The following is a 20,479-nucleotide window of genomic DNA, read 5'->3' as shown; positions in this document are numbered from 1 at the left end:
CATAATATATTAGAATACATGTATAATACAATATAAGTTAGCTAGGATATGATTAATATAGATTTGTTACCAATTTTCACGTTGCTACAACAAGAAAAATTATCCAATCTTGTTTTACCCATAACTTCTTCATTTTAAATCCGTTTTGAGTGAATAAAATTGCTATGGTATCATATTGAACTCTATTTTATGAATCTAAACAGAAAAAGTATAGGTTTATAGTCAGAAATATAAGTTACAAGTCATTTTTTAAAGGTAGTCATTTCAGTCGAAAGAACGACGTCTAGATGACCATTTTAGAAAACATACTTACACTTTGAGTTTAACCATGATTTTTGGATATAGTTTCATGTTCATAAGAAAAATCATTTTCTCAGAAGAAAAACTTTTAAATCAAAGTTTATCATAGTTTTTAATTAACTAACCCAAAACAGCCCGCGGTGTTACTACGACGGCGTATGTCCGGTTTTACATTGTTCTTCGTGTTTCCAGGTTTTAAATCATTAAGTTAGCATATCATATAGATATAGAACATGTGTTTAGTTGATTTTAAAATTAAAGTTAGAAGGATTAACTTTTATTTGCTAACAAGTTTAGAATTAACTAAACTATGTTCTAGTGATTACAAGTTTAAACCTTCGAATAAGATAGCTTTATATGTATGAATCGAATGATGTTATGAGCATCATTACTACCTTAAGTTTTCTGGATAAAGCTACTGGAAATGAGAAAAATGGATCTAGCTTCAAAGGATTCTTGGATGGCTTGAAAGTTCTTGAAGCAGAATCATGACACGAAAACAAGTTCAAGTAAGATTTCCACTCGAAATAAGATTGTTATAGTTATAGAAATTGAATCAAAGTTTGAATATGAGTATTACCTTGTATTAGAAAGATATCTTACTGTAAATAATAAAGATTTCTTGAGGTTGGATGATCACTCTACAAGATTGGAAGTAAGCTAGCAAACTTGGAAGTATTCTTGATTTTATGAAACTAGAACTTGTAGAATTTATGAAGAACACTTAGAACTTGAAGATAGAACTTGAGAGAAATTAATTAGATGAAGAAAATTGAAGAATGAAAGTGTTTGTAGGTGTTTTTGGTCGTTGGTATATGGATTAGATATAAAGGATGTGTAATTTTGTTTACATGTAAATAAGTCATGAATGATTACTCATATTTTTGTAATTTTATGAGATATTTCATGCTAGTTGCCAAATGATGGTTCCCACATGTGTTAGGTGACTCACATTGGCTGCTAAGAGCTGATCATTTGAGTGTATATACCAATAGTACATACATCTAAAAGCTGTGTATTGTACGAGTACGAATACGGGTGCATACGAGTAGAATTGTTGATGAAACTGAACGAGGATGTAATTGTAAGCATTTTTGTTAAGTAGAAGTATTTTGATAAGTGTCTTGAAGTCTTTCAAAAGTGTATGAATACATATTAAAACACTACATGTATATACATTTTAACTGAGTCGTTAAGTCATCGTTAGTCGTTACATGTAAGTGTTGTTTTGAAACCTTTAGGTTAACGATCTTGTTAAATGTTGTTAACCCATTGTTTATTAAATCAAATGAGATGTTAAATTATTACATTATCATGATATCATGATGTATTAATATATCTTAATATGATATATATACATTAAATGTCGTTACAACGATAATCGTTACATATATGTCTCGTTTCAAAATCATTAAGTTAGTAGTCTTGTTTTTACATATGTAGTTCATTGTTAATATACTTAATGATATGTTTACTTATCATAATATCATGTTAACTATATATATATATATCCATATATATGTCATCATATAGTTTTTACAAGTTTTAACGTTCGTGAATCGCCGGTCAACTTGGGTGGTCAATTGTCTATATGAAACCTATTTCAATTAATCAAGTCTTAACAAGTTTGATTGCTTAACATGTTGGAAACATTTAATCATGTAAATATCAATTTCATTTAATATATAAAAACATGGAAAAGTTCGGGTCACTACACATAATCCCTTAGTTGAGGTTTATCTGAATTAATCAGATAATTAAACCTCATAAGCCGATGAGTTCTACTAGATCTATAAAGTGCAGGTGTAACACGTTCTGGCTCACCAACAGTGCACTCAGTTTCAACATGTGGATTTCTAGTGCTTACTGAAGGTATATTACTTTAAAGTACTTGAATTTCTTCAAGATCTACTTTACTCCCACTGACTTCTTGTAAGAGAAGATCTCTTTCCAGAAATTCAGCAGACCGAGCAGAAAACACGTTGTCTTCAGCTTGGTAGTAAAAGTAGTAACCCATTGTTTCCTTTATGTATCGTACAAAGTAACATTAGATAGTTCTGGGTTCTAATTTGTTTGAAGTGTCATGCTTCACGTACGCTTTACAACCCCAGACTTTCAGATAAGACAACTTGGGATTCTTCCTATGCCATAACTCATATGGTGTCTTTTCTACCTTCATAGTTGGAATCATATTGAGTATGACTGCAGTAGACTCTCATGCATATCCCTAAAAGACGGTAGTAGAGAAATCAGACTCATCATAAATCAAACTATATCAAGTAAAGTTCGATTCCTCTTACTCATACACACCATCGTGTTGTGGTGTGTAAGGTAGAGTGAACTATGAGACAATCCCACAATTCTTTAGGTGGTCCAAAAAAAACTCTTGATTCATAAACTTACTTACTCCATCGGAGCGAAGTGCTTTAATGGTCTTTCCAAGCTGATTATCTACTTCATTTTGGAATACTTTTGAATGTTAAAATAGCTTTATGTTTATGTTTCAGCAAGTGAACATAATCATAGCTACTGTACTCATCAGTAAATGTAATGAAGTAAAATTAACTAAATCTATACATTGTTCTTAAAGGGCTACATACAACAGTATGTATTAGTCCTAAAATATCTTTAGCTCTTTTACCTAAATCGGAGAAAGAAGCATTTGTCATCTTTTCACATAAACATGACTCGCATACATCAAATGACTAAGAGTCAATTGATTCCAAAAGTCCATCAGATTGGAGTTTTGAAATGCATTGTTTGTTTATATGACCAATATGACAATGTCATAGATATGTCTTATTCAATTCTTGCTTGAAGACTTTGGCGATGTAGGTATACACAGAATTCTTATTTGAAATTACACTATGCATATTAATTTCAAAAATACCATCACTTGAATAGGTATTAAGATAAATATATTATCATTAGAAACTGAAATACCTAAGTGTGTAAATGCAAGTTCAATACTAACATCTTTTAAACTATGTCCCTCGCATTATTGAGAGCATAATGCTATTGTTCCAACAAAACAATAAGACCACTTAGAGAAGTAAGTTCAGAGGTACCAATAGCTTTAACAAAAGCTTGATCCCCCTTGCCTGCTTGCAAATTCAGTGTGTCTTTCTTCAGTCTATTACTTCTTCTCATTCCCTTCATATTGTTACAGGTGTGAAGGCCACAACCAGTAAACAAAGATCTAGGAATCACTAGAAGAAGTATATAACTATATATGGAATATACCTGATTTGCTAGTCTCACCAGCGTTGCCTTTTCTCAGCTCAGATTGGAAGATAGGACAACTTTCTTCTCTAATTGCCAACCTTTCCACAATGGAAACATTCGGCGTCTTTTGTTGGGCTTTCCTTCTTGGAAGGTGGAATATTTTTCCTAGCAAATGATTTGTCATTTTCCTTCCACAAAGTATTCAGCTTATTCTTTTTCACCCTTCAATCCTATTTCTTCCTGATCATCGAACAACATTCGATAATCATTTTGCTGAGCAGCAGCAACTGCCACAACATGAAGAAAAGATATGGGTTCTAAACTTTATTCAACTTCCAATTATGCTTGAGAACAATTCTCATGTTGCAGTGCAAGTCTAGGAAGTTTGAACATTGAGTTTATCCTTCTCCAACAAAGAAGGAAGTATGTTTTGGTTTACGTTTTGATTATTTGATATCTACAACAGATATAAGATTCAATTTAGTATTTTCGATATTGAGCTTTAATAAATTAACTATCCAAGTTTTTATAATATTTTTTTTAAAAACAATTAATTTACGAAAGTCTAAGATCTACATAGAGGTTCCATAGCCACATCTGTTGATCAGCTAGCAGTTATGGAGTCTATTGGTAGGTAGCGGGTACCAATTACATTACAAGTACAACTCTTAGATCTTTATAGGACCTAGAGATATATGTAGTCCAACAAACCACTATTATCTAATGGCATGTTTGTCCCATCATTGCCTCGAACTCAGGTCTCACCGTGAATACGATTAATTCGTCCAATTTGGACACAGTGAAAATTCACGCTAGTCTCACTAGATCAAAAAATCCACCTCGTGGCTATAATTCAGCCTAGTCTCACTAGATCACAAAAATAACGAGGAGTGTTTGCAAGCTCATTGGATGACATGACTTAAATTTGACGGGTATTTTGTAAAAATTTTGTGTCAACGAATAATGCATGCACACAAGATTCGCTACACTATTAGTTAAAAAACATTTTAACCAATTGTATATGTCGATTATATTTGTGATCTAATTTGTTATTTAATTTATAGGATATAAAAATAACAAATACACAAACGTGTATCATTTTAAAACTGTTTTAAAAAATGTCGTCCATATATGTTATTTGACTTTCAAAATCATTTAACATTAAACTCGTTAGAGTTTATTTTAAAATCATCAATTTTAATCTTTGAAACTCGTTTAGAGTTTTATTTAATGTTTCCATAAAAAAAACATATGTAATTTAAGTCTCAAAATTATTTAACTTTAAACTCGTTAGAGTTTAACGTTTTTAAAATCAACAATTTTAATATTTGAAACTCGTTACCGGTTTTATTTAATGTTTCCTTTCAAAAACATTTAGCATATATTATAATCAACAATTATATATAAATACAAAAATAAAACACAACCATGCATCACACACATATAGCCTAGCCCAAAAATCATATGCTTGATCTCATGAGCCGACATGAGATCAAGAGGTCAAACTAAGGGTAATATCGTAGCTCCCACTTAATTCAAGAATCAAGTGAAAACTTGACAAACGCCATCGTTGTCAAATTGACCTGTTCGCCATCTTCTAAGTCAAACTCCACATTGCATCTTTATCTTTAATCTTCATCTTATTATATTTATTTAAAATTGAAAAATACAACTAATCTAATACTTTTACAATTTAGAATAAACATAAATACAATACTATGAAAATGAAAAATAAATATAATACAACTTTGGCTTCAAAATGGCCTTTCTAATAAATCAAATAATCAACATAATATTGTCATAATCAATAATCACAACAATCATACATAGGTCGGGGCATTATGGGCTATGTATGCAATCACAATTTTAATAACTACATTTTTAAAATCTATATATGGCTTGTCTATGGTTACAATGCATGTGTATAACCATGGAATACAACAATCAACAATTATAATAAATATTCAAGCCATAACAATTAAATCTATAATTTAAAATAGTGATATTCTTTCAATCATATTTGTACGTCATGAGGTTAAGTCTAAATCAACCGCGTTGACTTTAAAAACCAAAAAGGTTTCGACTTTCACCAATACACCACAAAGCTAAATCTAAAGAATAGTCACACGACAATTAAAACGGTGTAAAAGCGGCTCTGATACCACTGTTGGAAAATCGTGTGTACTTTTAGTCAGATTAACGCAGCGGATAGTTAAAATAATAATCTTTTATTATTTTATGAACAAAATTTTACAAGATTAAATATTCACTTACTTAATGAAACATGCACACGATTAATCTTTCCCAATGATTCAATTACACCATAATAATTGTTATGAATATAAAAACAAAAGAGGAGTTAACGATATACCTTTCTTGGAGAAATTGATGAGACGGAGAGAAACTTACGATCAAAGTATGACCGTCTCTTTGGATAGTCCACACTACACTTCAAACAACCGTCAATGGTTGCTAGTCCAAACCCAAGTAACTTATCAATATAATCAAGTTATATTAATAAGATTAATAATACTCCGTATAAATGATGCTTTTGAAAAGAGTAAAAGAAGACTAATGATGATTGTCTTCTAACAAAAATATCACAAAGGTTTTTGGGACTTATTCTCTTTATATTTTTACTTACTTCCGTTCAAGCCTTAAAAGAACATCTATATATATAATAGGGAGGAAAAACCAAACCACCTCATGAGTCACATTTATTCGATTATTTAAACAAATACATGAGTCATCATCCACCAACTATATATTTTTTGTTGGCCACCAAGATTATTTAAATCATACCTTTTGAAATCAAATTTCCATATTAGTTAAACGTAACAATCAAATGAGATTTACTTTTTGTTCAAAACAAGATACGAAGTATATTATAACAATAACAACAACAACAGCACACCCAATACCACATAAGTGGTGTATGGGGAAGGTGAGATGTAGACAATCCTTCCTCTATCCTAGAATAAAGACAAGTCATTTCTCCACCCAGAGTGAAAACACTCTCAAAAGTAGAGAAAGTCATCCCTCTCTGTATTCGACGGATGGAGAGATTGCTTCCGAGTGGACCTCCGGCCAATAAGTAGGAAAAAGATTTTTAAAAAATAAAATAAAATTGAAACGCCATGAAAATGGTAAAATCAAATTTACATGGGATTTAAATCCTGCCTGAAATTTAATTTAGGCTCTAAGAGTCAGTCAAGTCGCCAATAAATCGACGCTTGCTGTCGACGGAGTATATTATAAGTAAAGTGAAAATCCTTTCTATCATGTCGCTTTCATGAGAATAGTAAATTAATTAATTTCGTTTCATTTACTCATATGAATAGTAAATGAATTAATTTCGATTTACTATTTTGTTACTTGAGTAATATATATACATCACATATATATTTTATTTGACGTCTCGGTGTATATGTGTGTGACCCCGAAGGCTCAAATGAAGTTGGCCATATAGTTATATGTTGTACCTTGCACATTAATCCTACACATATTGATTTGAAATACTGTTTCAGGATGATGGCAAACTGTATATTTTTCTTGAGCTTGTTTCTAAAGGTTCTCTGGAGAAGCTTTACCGAAAGCATGACTTGCAAGATTCCCAAGTCTCGGAATACACCAGACAGATTTTGAGAAGTTTGAATTACCTGCATGTACGAAAGGTCGTACATAGGTAAATTTCTTCCATTTTTGTGCTATATTGAAGCTATGCATGTATATTTATTCAACCATTTTCAAATCTGAAAAGATTTTATAGGGATATTAGATGTGCTAATATATTGGTTGATGCAAGGGGCTATGTATGTGAAGCTTTCAGATTTTGGATTAGCAAAGGTAAGTAATTAAACACAAGCTTTTATGGGTTATGACTTATGAGTGTTAGTTTCTTTTTGCAATTTGATTATATTTATACATATACACTTTTTATACTGATAGGAAACCACATTGAATGACATTAACTCTTGCGTAGGGAGTCCATACTGGATGGCACCAGAGGTCACTTCTATTCTCGTACTTCATTTTTTTTTTGTTGAATGCATCTACTCTTGGTCAGAAGTTAAGGTGGGTTATATGATTTCAAGATAAACATCCCACATTATCAAATCTACAAGTTATGTATCATTCACTTTAAGGTGTTTCGAGTTAACAATCCACATCCTGCGTCATCAGGTTGTTAATAGAAGAACAAAGGGTTATGTACTTGCAGCTGATGTATGGAGCCTTGGTTGCACTGTGTTGGAGATATTGGCACGTAGGATTCCGTACTCCAACTTGAAATGGGTATGCATGTCATTTCCTTTATTATCTTTAATATTACGGAGTATGTTATTCTTTCCTGAAGCATTTGATACTAGAGGTAATGGGTCGAAACATGTTCCTGTGGGTTTGGGCAGGTGAAACCGTGAAATTACCCCAAACACTTGTAATTGTTAAATTTTTTGATTAATAATTAATTAAAATAATTAATATGATTACAAAATCCATATTTTTACGAAACGTATGAGCCAAGAGCCCAAGAGTGGAGATCCCTCAAACCCGAGGAAGAAAGACTCCTCTCAGAATGAATATGGACTCTAGATGTATTAGATCAACGGCTGTAAAATAATAAATGCTTTTCATAATTAAAGATAAATAAAAAGGGCAAATTTGGAAATTATGGTTCCTGAAAATTCTCAACTACATTAAGACTACTTGTATTAGTTAGGGCGTTACTTGCTCGTGTCACTTGCCTTTTTTGCACTCTTTGAATGAGTAGGACGTGTTGGTTTTTTGAGTGGAGTAGTGGTGGTGTTTCTTTTTTGTGTTGGGTAGGACTATTGTGAAGATGTGTTAAAATATAATTGGGTTAAGTATTAAAAGAGGATAAAAAAAATATTTTTAAATAATAAAAAATTAATAAAGTTCAAGAAACACACGTTGCTTTTCATGTTACTTTCCAACGGACGCCTAATAAACGCCTCAAAGAAACGCCCAACTACGGATAAAATCAGGTGTTTCTTTTGCCACATCATAAAGAAACGGGCATTTGTATAGCCCGATACAAGTGGTCTAAGACCACTTGTGTTGGTAGAAGACGTTTCTTATGGTGTCACTTGTCTTTTTGCACTTTTTGGATGAGGATGACGTGTTTCTTTTTTGAGTGGAGTAGTGGTGGTGTTTCTTTTTTGATGTTAGTTTTAGTGGAATGATGATGTGACATTTTATGTTTCTTTTTCTGTTTTTTCTATTTGTTTTATTTTTTCTTATGTAATTTAAAATGTAAAAAGAAAAATTACACATTTAATAAATTAAAAAAAAGCATTTAAATTAATACCATTACTACTAAAAAATACATTATTAAAAATCCTAAATAAAGAAAATTACATTTATTAAATTTCTAAAATAAAGACGCACACGTAAGGATAGGTCGGGATGATGATCCGGGATTATTTGGATGCCCGAAAGCCAATAGATTTGATATCGGAGGGGTGTTGTTGAGATCATCATCTTCAATTCGTGAATTGTTTGGAGTGTTTGGAGTGTTACACATTTTTTTTTGGTTGTAAAAATATTAAAATGTTTGAAGTTGAAGTTAAAGTTGTGTGTTTTTGTGGTTTGGAAAGTAGTATAAATAGATGAATTAATTAAATTGTTTAAATGTTTTTTTTTCGAACGTCTCATTTTTCGAGCGTCTCATTTTTTTCGAACGCTTTTCATCATACATGTCCGAGGTACGTAATTGACCTTTAGAATGTTCATACTTGGTTGTATAATTGTATAAAGATGTTTGTACGATGCGTGTATGAAGGATACCAAGCATGCACGTGTTGCTTGTTCGAATGTCGAAGAAAACTGGACGTTGTTTGAGTTACAAGATGTGTACGTACCTTTTTGACCCCAAATAAAGTTTGAGTTGATGTTTTAAAACCTTACCATTAGAAAGGAAATTTTATTACATTTTCAACGATATTTGATTCATCGAAAACGGAGTTACGGTCAAAAAGTTACGACCAAAACAAGTTCAAAAACCGGAAAAAATGTGCCAGGCGCAAATTGCGGCTGTCAGGCGCAATTTGCGGCTGGTTGGGGGTCAAAAATCCATTCAGGACCCAAATGGGTGCCTTTGGGCGGCCGTTTTTGCGGCCTGGGCGTAAATTGCGGCCAGCAGGCGCAATTTGCGGCTGGGGACGGATTTTTGATGATTTTCTTGATATTTTGAGTTTTAAATCAAGGGTAATTCCATCTTTTTACGTATGGATCTGATTGGGACTCTAAATCTCAGCCACTTATCCATTTTTATTCATTTCTTTTCCATTTCCTTTCTCTATTTCCTCTCAAAACACAAAACCCATTTAGATTCAAGGTTAGATTTAAGAGTGAAGATTTGGGATTCGATCTTTGGAGCAAGAAGTAAAGTTTTTTCCCTCATTCTTAGCTATGAGTGGATAGTGTTGGTAAGTCTTAACTCCATGTTTTGAGTTTTAGTTAATCTATGGCTAGGGTTTTGTCATTTGAGACTTGTAAGACCCATTTGGGGATTTAATGGGTGAATTTGGGTTAATTTGATGTAAGGAAACCCAAATGGTGTTAATCTAGGGTTTGGTCATGCAAATTGAGATTTGTAAGTGTTAATTGTGTTGTTTGTCACTTATACACTTGTGAAATGATGAAAGGGTGTTAATGGGTTAAGTTTGACCAAAACTTGTAATTCTAAGTGTTGAAATGGGTCAAATGGGTGATTGTTGACCTAGTTAGGTGAGATGGTTATGAAATACCCATAAATTGTGTTAGTTGGTGTTAGTAGACTCTAATCACTAGCTTTTAGTGATTTATGATGAGTCATGGCCATTAATGGGCGGTTTTGGTAGATGTGAGTCATTTAATGCTTTTAGGCCATTAAATGCTCAAGTGTTAGGTGTTAGTGGTTAATTCTACAAGATTGTATGTTAATTAAATGCATAATGTGATAGGTGCATTACATTGAAGGTTGCGAGCTTGATTCCTAGTTCACCAAAGGCGATAAGGTGAGTGTAATAATTATATGCGTGCATATATAATGTATTTATTTGTGTAGCAAGAGTTGTGAAGTGTCGACGTGTTAAGACACCACATCTCACATGGCGAGTGAAGTGTCGACGTGTTAAGACACCACTCGGGGTGAAGCATCGACGTGTTAAGATGCCACTCCAAGAGTTGTAATGGGTGAAGTGTCAACGTGTTAAGACACTGCCCGGGGTGAAGTATCGACGTGTTAAGATGCCACCCGTGGGGTTAGTGTACGACATGTTAAGTACTCTAACGGTTGTTATGAACAACGATGGGAAATGCGAGTACCATCTCTTGTATTATTGGTTAACCATAGTTGTGCGTTGTAATGTAGCATATTATATCGTTCGGGTTATATGCTTTTGTTATGCTAGCTTGTATGGTCGAAGGTTTAGCATTATACTTGTGATAGTATGATTATTTATATTGCTAGCATGTGTAGTGACCCGAACTTTTCCATGTTTATATATATTAATTGAGATTGATATTTACATGATTAAATGTTTCTAACATGTTAAGCAATCAAACTTGTTAAGACTTGATTAATTGAAATATGTTTCATATAGACAATTGACCACCCAAGTTGATCGGTGATTCACGAACGTTAAAACTTGTAAAAACTATATGATGACATATATATGGATATATATATAGTTAACATGATACTATGATAAGAAAACATATCATAAAGTATATTAACAATGAACTACATATGTAAAAACAAGACTACTAACTTAATGATTTTTAAACGAGACATATATGTAACGATTATCGTTGTAAAGACATTTAATGTATATATATCATATTAAGAGATATTCATACATGATAATATCATGATAATATAATAATTTAAAATCTCATTTGATATTATAAACATTGGGTTAACAACATTTAACAAGATCGTTAACCTAAAGGTTTCAAAACAACACTTACATGTAACGACTAACGATGACTTAACGACTCAGTTAAAATGTATATACATGTAGTGTTTTAATATGTATTTATACACTTTTGAAAGACTTCAATACACTTATCAAAATACTTCTACTTAACAAAAATGCTTACAATTACATCCTCGTTCAGTTTCATCAACAATTCTACTCGTATGCACCCGTATTCGTACTCGTACAATACACAGCTTTTAGATGTATGTACTATTGGTATATACACTCCAATGATCAGCTCTTAGCAGCCCATGTGAGTCACCTAACACATGTGGGAACCATCATTTGGCAACTAGCATGAAATATCTCATAAAATTACAAAAATATGAGTAATCATTCATGACTTATTTACATGAAAACAAAATTACATATCCTTTATATCTAATCCATACACCAACGACCAAAAACACCTACAAACACTTTCATTCTTCAATTTTCTTCATCTAATTGATCTCTCTCAAGTTCTATCTTCAAGTTCTAAGTGTTCTTCATAAATTCCAAAAGTTCTAGTTTCATAAAATCAAGAATACTTTCAAGTTTGCTAGCTCACTTCCAATCTTGTAAGGTGATCATCCAACCTCAAGAAATCTTTGTTTCTTACAGTAGGTTATCATTCTAATACAAGGTAATAATCATATTCAAACTTTGGTTCAATTTCTATAACTATAACAATCTTATTTCAAGTGATGATCTTACTTGAACTTGTTTTCGTGTCATGATTCTGCTTCAAGAACTTCCAGCCATCCAAGGATCCATTGAAGCTAGATCCATTTTTCTCTTTTCCAGTAGGTTTATCCAAGGAACTTAAGGTAGTAATGATGTTCATAATATCATTCGATTCATACATATAAAGCTATCTTATTCGAAGGTTTAAACTTGTAATCACTAGAACATAGTTTAGTTAATTCTAAACTTGTTCGCAAACAAAAGTTAATCCTTCTAACTTGACTTTTAAAATCACCTAAACACATGTTCTATATCTATATGATATGCTAACTTAATGATTTAAAACCTGGAAACACGAAAAACACCGTAAAACCGAATTTACGCCGCCGTAGTAACACCGCGGGCTGTTTTGGATTAGTTAATTAAAAACTATGATAAACTTTGATTTAAAAGTTGTTATTCTGAGAAAATGATTTTTATTATGAACATGAAACTATATCCAAAAATTATGGTTAAACTCAAAGTGGAAGTATGTTTTCTAAAATGGTCATCTAGACGTCGTTCTTTCGACTGAAATGACTACCTTTACAAAAACGTCTTGTAACTTATTTTTCCGACTATAAACCTATACTTTTTCTGTTTAGATTCATAAAATAGAGTTCAATATGAAACCATAGCAATTTGATTCACTCAAAACGGATTTAAAATGAAGAAGTTATGGGTAAAACAAGATTGGATAATTTTTCTCATTTTAGCTACGTGAAAATTGGTAACAAATCTATTCCAACCATAACTTAATCAACTTGTATTGTATATTATGTAATCTTGAGATACCATAGACACGTATACAATGTTTCGACCTATCATGTCGACACATCTATATATATTTCGGAACAACCATAGACACTCTATATGTGAATGTTGGAGTTAGCTATACAGGGTTGAGGTTGATTCCAAAATATATATAGTTTGAGTTGTGATCAATACTGAGATACGTATACACTGGGTCGTGGATTGATTCAAGATAATATTTATCGATTTATTTCTGTACATCTAACTGTGGACAACTAGTTGTAGGTTACTAACGAGGACAGCTGACTTAATAAACGTAAAACATCAAAATATATTAAAAGTGTTGTAAATATATTTTGAACATACTTTGATATATATGTATATATTGTTATAGGTTCGTGAATCAACCAGTGGCCAAGTCTTACTTCCCGACGAAGTAAAAAAAAAATCTGTGAAAGTGAGTTATAGTCCCACTTTTAAAAATCTAATATTTTTGGGATGAGAATACATGCAGGTTTTATAAATGATTTACAAAATAGACACAAGTACGTGAAACTACATTCTATGGTTGAATTATCGAAATCGAATATGCCCCTTTTTATTAAGTCTGGTAATCTAAGAATTAGGGAACAGACACCCTAATTGACGCGAATCCTAAAGATAGATCTATCGGGCCCAACAAGCCCCATCCAAAGTACCGGATGTTTTAGTACTTCGAAATTTATATCATATCCGAAGGGTGTCCCGGAATGATGGGGATATTCTTATATATGCATCTTGTTAATGTCGGTTACCAGGTGTTCACCATATGAATGATTTTTATCTCTATGTATGGGATGTGTATTGAAATATGAAATCCTGTGGTCTATTATTATGATTTGATATATATAGGTTAAACCTATAACTCACCAACATTTTTGTTGACGTTTTAAGCATGTTTATTCTCAGGTGATTATTAAGAGCTTCCGCTGTCGCATACTTAAATAAGGACGAGATTTGGAGTCCATGCTTGTATGATATTGTGTAAAAACTGCATTCAAGAAACTTATTTTGTTGTAACATATTTGTATTGTAAACCATTATGTAATGGTCGTGTGTAAACAGGATATTTTAGATTATCATTATTTGATAATCTACGTAAAGCTTTTTAAACCTTTATTGATGAAATAAAGGTTATGGTTTGTTTTAAAATGAATGCAGTCTTTGAAAAACGTCTCATATAGAGGTCAAAACCTCGCAACGAAATCAATTAATATGGAACATTTTTAATCAATAAGAACGGGACATTTCAGTTGGTATCCGAGCGTTGGTCTTAGAGAACCAGAAAATTTGCATTAGTGTGTCTTATCGAGTTTGTTAGGATGCATTAGTGAGTCTGGACTTCGACCGTGTTTTCTTTAAAAATGATTGCTTAACATTTTTGTTGGAAACTATATATTTTTAACATATGAATATTATGTGATATATTAATCTCTTAACGTGTTTGATATTATGTGATAGATGTCTACCTCTAGAACAAGTCCCATTGACTCACCTAATAATAATGAAGAGTCAAATGTAAATTGGAATGATTTGTGGACTGATTCACAAGTTCCCGAAGAGGAACCGGAAGAAGAGTCGGAACCGGAAGAAGAATCGGAACCGGAAGAAGAATCGGAACCGGATGAAGAAATAGAACCGGTGGGGGAAATAATAAAACGGTTAAGTAAAAGAAAATCCTCAACCAACCGACCAAAGTTAATTATGGTCAATGGTGCTTCCGCCAAGGAAGCAAAATATTGGGAGGATTACCAATTCTCCGATGAATCGGATTCCGACGAGAATTCCGATGATGTTATAGAAATTACCCCAACTGAATTTAAAAAGGCAAAAGAAAATAATAAGGGAAAGGGCATAAAAATAGAGAAATTTAATTCCAACCCCGATGAACTTTATATGTATCGTCAACCCCCGAAGTCCTTAAGTTGTAACAATGACCCGGGAACCTCTAAACCACCAGGTTTTTCTAAACCAATGTGGACAACGACGGCTCGTATTAGGGGAACATCATATATCCCTAGAAACTTGGCAAAACGAACCAAAACCGAAGAAGAAGAAACGAGCGAGTCGGAATAAGATAGTTGTATTCGTGTGGTGTAATATATGTAATATAGTGTGCTTATGCTTTATGATATATGTAAAAATTGCTTGTATTAATAAGTATATTTTTTTTATGAATCTAACTCTTGTCTATTTTACAGTTTAAAAACACAAAATGGATAGACAACCCAATATTTTAAGAGACCTACCCGGAGACATGATTGATGAAATCTTGTCTAGAGTCGGTCAGAATTCCTCGGCACAACTATTTAAGGCGAGATCAGTTTGTAAGACATTCGAAGAACGTTCCAAGAATGTCTTGGTTTATAAGAGACTTTCGTTTGAAAGATGGGGAATATCACATTGGGAAACCCATAAGTTACGATGTGTTTACTTTGACGCATATATTGCGGGGAACCCAAATGCTATTTTACGCAACGGGTTAAGAAATTATTTTGACTCAATATATCCGAATATTGGACTTCGTGATTTAGAAAAAGCGGCTAACATGCAACATAAAGAAGCATGTTATGCTTACGGATTAGTAATGTTCGCTTCTCACCAAAGTGAGAACAAGAACATCGGGCTACAACTATTAAACAAAACGTTTCCACAAGTGACGGAGTCGGTAATTGGGGTAAGAAATGAGGTTTTTAGATTATTACGGGACTGTTGGACATTACGTAACCCTCGTCCCTTTGATGACGTTACAACACGCTGTCTTATCAACGGCCATAACGGTTATGTTGCACAAGACCAAGGATGGGAAGTAGTCCTAGTAAAACCAGAATGCATGACTTGTTTCTGGACGTATGAATTACGTGTCTTTATTGCCTTTGCTGAACGACTTGTGTACTAGCTAGAATTGTCTTCACAACTATCTTGTATCAAAGTTATTGTGTGCTATATTTCATGCTTTATGTAAAATAAGCGGTATTGTAAGTTTGTAAAATATTGTATAAAAGTTTGAACGCGAAATATTATTATAATCAGTTTTTCATATAGAATTGTAGTAGTTGAATTGTATATTAGCTACTAAGTATGAACTTAACGGGTAGGTACTACCCGAATTTAAACTTATAAAACGCTAATATGAAGAAAAAGCTTTTATAAATGAGTTCATATTATGCTACGAAATACTATTAACTACTCTTAATATTCTGTATGATTAACTTGTTCCATTTAACTATTTTGAAGGAAATGGCACCGACTACTCGACACACCGTGAATATGAATGAAGAGGAATTCCGTACTTTTCTAGCTTCAAACATAGCCGCAGTACAGGCTGCGCTACATACCAACAATAACCTTGGATCTAGCAGTACAGGAAATCGTGTAGGATGCACCTACAAAGAATTCACTGCCTGCAAACCTTTGGAATTTGATGGAACCGAAGGACCGATCGGATTGAAACGGTGGACCGAGAAGGTTGAATCGGTGTTTGCCATAAGTAAGTGTACTGAAGAGGACAAAGTGAAGTACGCTACGCATACCTTCACAGGTTCTGCGTTAACCTGGTGGAATACCTATCTAGAGCAAGTGGGACAAGATGATGCGTACGCACTACCGTGGTCAGCATTCAAGCACTTGATGAACGAGAAGTACCGTCCCAGAACCGAGGTCAATAAGCTCAAGACAGAACTTAGAGGGTTACGAACCCAAGGATTTGATATTACCACGTACGAAAGACGATTCACAGAATTGTGCCTATTGTGTCCGGGAGCATTCGAAGATGAGGAAGAGAAGATCGACGCGTTTGTGAAAGGATTACCGGAAAGAATCCAAGAAGATATAAGTTCACACGAGCCCGCCTCCATACAACAGGCATGTAGAATGGCTCACAAACTAGTGAACCAGATTGAAGAAAGAATTAAAGAACAGACTGCTGAAGAGGCCAATGTGAAGCAAGTCAAAAGAAAGTGGGAGGAAAACAGTGATAAGAATCACCAATACAACAACAACAGCAATTACAACAATAATCGCAACAATTATCCCAACAATCACAACATCAATCGCAACTACAACAAACGGCCCAACAACAACAACAACAACAACAGCAACTACAACAATCATCCCAACAACAATAATAACCGCAACAACAACAACAATCAGAAGCAGCTATGCCAAAGGTGTGAAAAGAATCACTCGGGGTTCTGCACCAAATTTTGCAACAAGTGTAAAAGAAATGGTCATAGCGCGGCGAAGTGTGAGGTCTACGGACCAGGGGTTAATAGAACGAAAGGAACAAATGGTGTCGGAACGAGTAATGGCGGAGCAAGTAGTGTCGGAGCAAGTTATGCCAATGTAGTTTGTTATAAATGTGGAAAACCAGGCCACATTATTAGAAATTGCCCGAACCAGGAGAACACGAATGGACAAGGCCGTGGAAGAGTTTTCAATATTAATGCGGTAGAGGCACAGGAAGACCCGGAGCTTGTTACGGGTACGTTTCTTATTGACAATAAATCTGCTTACGTTTTATTTGATTCGGGTGCGGATAGAAGCTATATGAGTAGAGATTTTTGTGCTAAATTAAGTTGTCCATTGACGCCTTTGGATAGTAAATTTTTACTCGAATTAGCAAATGGTAAATTAATTTCAGCAGATAATATATGTCGGAATCGAGAAATTAAACTGGTTAGCGAAACATTTAAGATTGATTTGATACCAGTAGAGTTAGGGAGTTTTGATGTGATAATCGGTATGGACTGGTTGAAAGAAGTGAAAGCGGAGATCGTTTGTTACAAAAATGCAATTCGCATTATACGAGAAAAAGGAAAACCCTTAATGGTGTACGGAGAAAAGGGCAACACGAAGCTACATCTTATTAGTAATTTGAAGGCACAAAAACTAATAAGAAAAGGTTGCTATGCTGTTCTAGCACACGTCGAGAATGTACAAACTGAAGAAAAGAGCATCAATGATGTTCCCATTGCAAAATAATTTCCTGATGTATTTCCGAAAGAATTACCGGGATTACCCCCACATCGATCCATTGAATTTCAAATAGATCTTGTACCAGGAGCTGCACCAATAGCTCGTGCTCCTTACAGACTCGCACCCAGCGAGATGAAAGAACTACAAAGCCAATTACAAGAACTTTTAGAGCGTGGTTTCATTCGACCAAGCACATCACCGTGGGGAGCTCCTGTTTTGTTTGTCAAGAAGAAAGATGGTACATTCAGGTTGTGTATCGACTACCGAGAGTTGAACAAACTTACCATCAAGAACCGCTACCCACTACCGAGAATCGATGACTTATTTGATCAACTACAAGGCTCGTCTGTTTATTCAAAGATTGACTTACGTTCCGGGTATCATCAAATGCGGGTGAAAGAAGATGATATTCCAAAGACTGCTTTCAGAACACGTTACGGTCATTACGAGTTTATGGTCATGCCGTTTGGTTTAACTAATGCACCAGCTGTGTTCATGGACCTTATGAACCGAGTGTGTGGACCATACCTTGACAAGTTTGTCATTGTTTTCATTGATGACATACTTATTTACTCAAAGAATGACCAAGAACATGGTGAACATTTGAGAAAGGTGTTAGAAGTATTGAGGAAGGAAGAATTGTACGCTAAGTTTTCAAAGTGTGCATTTTGGTTGGAAGAAGTTCAATTCCTCGGTCACATAGTGAACAAAGAAGGTATTAAGGTGGATCCGGCAAAGATAGAAACTGTTGAAAAGTGGGAAACCCCGAAAAATCCGAAACACATACGCCAGTTTTTAGGACTAGCTGGTTACTACAGAAGGTTCATCCAAGACTTTTCCAGAATAGCAAAACCCTTGACTGCATTAACGCATAAAGGGAAGAAATTTGAATGGAATGATGAACAAGAGAAAGCGTTTCAGTTATTGAAGAAAAAGCTAACTACGGCACCTATATTGTCATTGCCTGAAGGGAATGATGATTTTGTGATTTATTGTGATGCATCAAAGCAAGGTCTCGGTTGTGTATTAATGCAACAAACGAAGGTGATTGCTTATGCGTCTAGACAATTGAAGATTCACGAACAAAATTATACGACGCATGATTTGGAATTAGGCGCGGTTGTTTTTGCATTAAAGACTTGGAGGCACTACTTATATGGGGTCAAAAGTATTATATATACCGACCACAAAAGTCTTCAACACATATTTAATCAGAAACAACTGAATATGAGGCAGCGTAGGTGGATTGAATTATTGAATGATTACGACTTTGAGATTCATTACCACCCGGGGAAGGCAAATGTGGTAGCCGATGCCTTGAGCAGGAAGGACAGAGAACCCATTCGAGTAAAATCTATGAATATAATGATTCATAATAACATTACTACTCAAATAAAGGAGGCGCAACAAGGAGTTTTAAAAGAGGGAAATTTAAAGGATGAAATACCCAAAGGATCGGAGAAGCATCTTAATATTAGGGAAGACGGAACCCGGTATAGGGCTGAAAGGATTTGGGTACCAAAATTTGGAGATATGAGAGAAATGGTACTTAGAGAAGCTCATAAAACCAGATACTCAATACATCCTGGAACGGGGAAGATGTACAAGGATCTCAAGAAACATTTTTGGTGGCCGGGTATGAAAGCCGATGTTGCTAAATACGTAGGAGAATGTTTGACGTGTTCTAAGGTCAAAGCTGAGCATCAGAAACCATCAGGTCTACTTCAACAACCCGAAATCCCGGAATGGAAATGGGAAAACATTACCATGGATTTCATCACTAAATTGCCAAGGACTGCAAGTGGTTTTGATACTATTTGGGTAATAGTTGATCATCTCACCAAATCAGCACACTTCCTACCAATAAGAGAAGATGACAAGATGGAGAAGTTAGCACGACTGTATTTGAAGGAAGTCGTCTCCAGACATGGAATACCAATCTCTATTATCTCTGATAGGGATGGCAGATTTATTTCAAGATTCTGGCAGACATTACAGCAAGCATTAGGAACTCGTCTAGACATGAGTACTGCCTATCATCCACAAACTGATGGGCAGAGCGAAAGGACGATACAAACGCTTGAAGACATGCTACGAGCATGTGTTATTGATTTCGGAAACAGTTGGGATCGACATCTACCGTTAGCAGAATTTTCCTACAACAACAGCTACCATTCAAGCATTGAGATGGCGCCATTTGAAGCACTTTATGGTAGAAAGTGCAGGTCTCCGATTTGTTGGAGTGAAGTGGGGGATAGACAGATTACGGGTCCGGAGATTATACAAGAAACTACCGAGAAGATCATCCAAATTCAACAACGGTTGAAAACCGCCCAAAGTCGACAAAAGAGCTACGCTGACATTAAAAGAAAAGATCTAGAATTTGAAATTGGAGAGATGGTCATGCTTAAAGTTGCACCTTGGAAAGGCGTTGTTCGATTTGGTAAACGAGGGAAATTAAATCCAAGGTATATTGGACCATTCAAGATTATTGATCG

General features: G+C 34.3%; 1 protein-coding gene across 1 annotated transcript in view; it reads left to right on the top strand.

Annotated features, from left to right (window-relative positions):
* The window catches only part of LOC139885764 (probable serine/threonine-protein kinase PBL28), a 74,702-nt gene extending 67,585 nt beyond the window's left edge, over nucleotides 1-7,117 (top strand). The window contains exon 3 of the transcript XR_011772078.1: nucleotides 7,053-7,117. The gene's annotated coding sequence lies outside the window, so the exon portion shown is untranslated. The remainder of the gene's footprint in view (nucleotides 1-7,052) is intronic.
* The last annotated feature ends 13,362 nt before the right edge of the window (nucleotides 7,118-20,479 follow it).

The sequence above is a fragment of the Rutidosis leptorrhynchoides genome, chromosome 1 (genome assembly GCF_046630445.1).
Source record: "Rutidosis leptorrhynchoides isolate AG116_Rl617_1_P2 chromosome 1, CSIRO_AGI_Rlap_v1, whole genome shotgun sequence".
NCBI classification, from domain to species: Eukaryota; Viridiplantae; Streptophyta; class Magnoliopsida; order Asterales; family Asteraceae; genus Rutidosis; species Rutidosis leptorrhynchoides.
The sequence above is the reverse complement of the archived record's forward strand: the minus strand, read 5'-3'. Positions and strand labels throughout refer to the sequence as shown.